Genomic DNA, 461 nt, shown 5'->3' with positions numbered 1-461 from the left:
GCCCCTATAGCTCAGTGGTAGAGCGCCTGCTTCGTAAGCAGAAGGTCGGTGGTTCGATCCCGCCTGGGGGCTTACTTTTAGCTCATTTTCGGCTCTCGGAGCTTTTTTTTACGATTTGATTGCATTTTTCGCGATTTGTTTGTCATTTTTATTAAATCCATTTTTAATGTTCATGTCGCCCATTCCTACCAATCTCCTACTCCCACATTCATACTACTCATGCTCTACGTCGCACATATTTCTACAAAGCTATCCCGGGTCTCAAAGCATTTTTCACGATTTGTTAGCATTCGTTTTTATTAAATTCATTTTAAATGTTTATGGCGCTCATTCATACCAATCTCCTACTCCCACCTTCATACTACTACTCCTCTACGCCGTACGTATTTTTCCATAGCGTTCCCGCGTCTCAAAGCATTTTTCGCGATTTGTTAGCATTTGTTTATATTAAACTCGTTTTA

General features: G+C 40.8%; 1 non-coding gene across 1 annotated transcript; it reads left to right on the top strand.

The window, feature by feature from the left end:
- On the top strand, positions 1–72 carry SPRG_30004. Its single transcript has one exon. It is a non-coding gene; the product is annotated as a tRNA-Thr (tRNA).
- The last annotated feature ends 389 nt before the right edge of the window (positions 73–461 follow it).

This window comes from Saprolegnia parasitica (genome assembly GCF_000151545.1).
Source record: "Saprolegnia parasitica CBS 223.65 unplaced genomic scaffold supercont2.1, whole genome shotgun sequence".
NCBI lineage: Eukaryota > Oomycota > Saprolegniomycetes > Saprolegniales > Saprolegniaceae > Saprolegnia > Saprolegnia parasitica.
The sequence above is the reverse complement of the archived record's forward strand: the minus strand, read 5'-3'. Positions and strand labels throughout refer to the sequence as shown.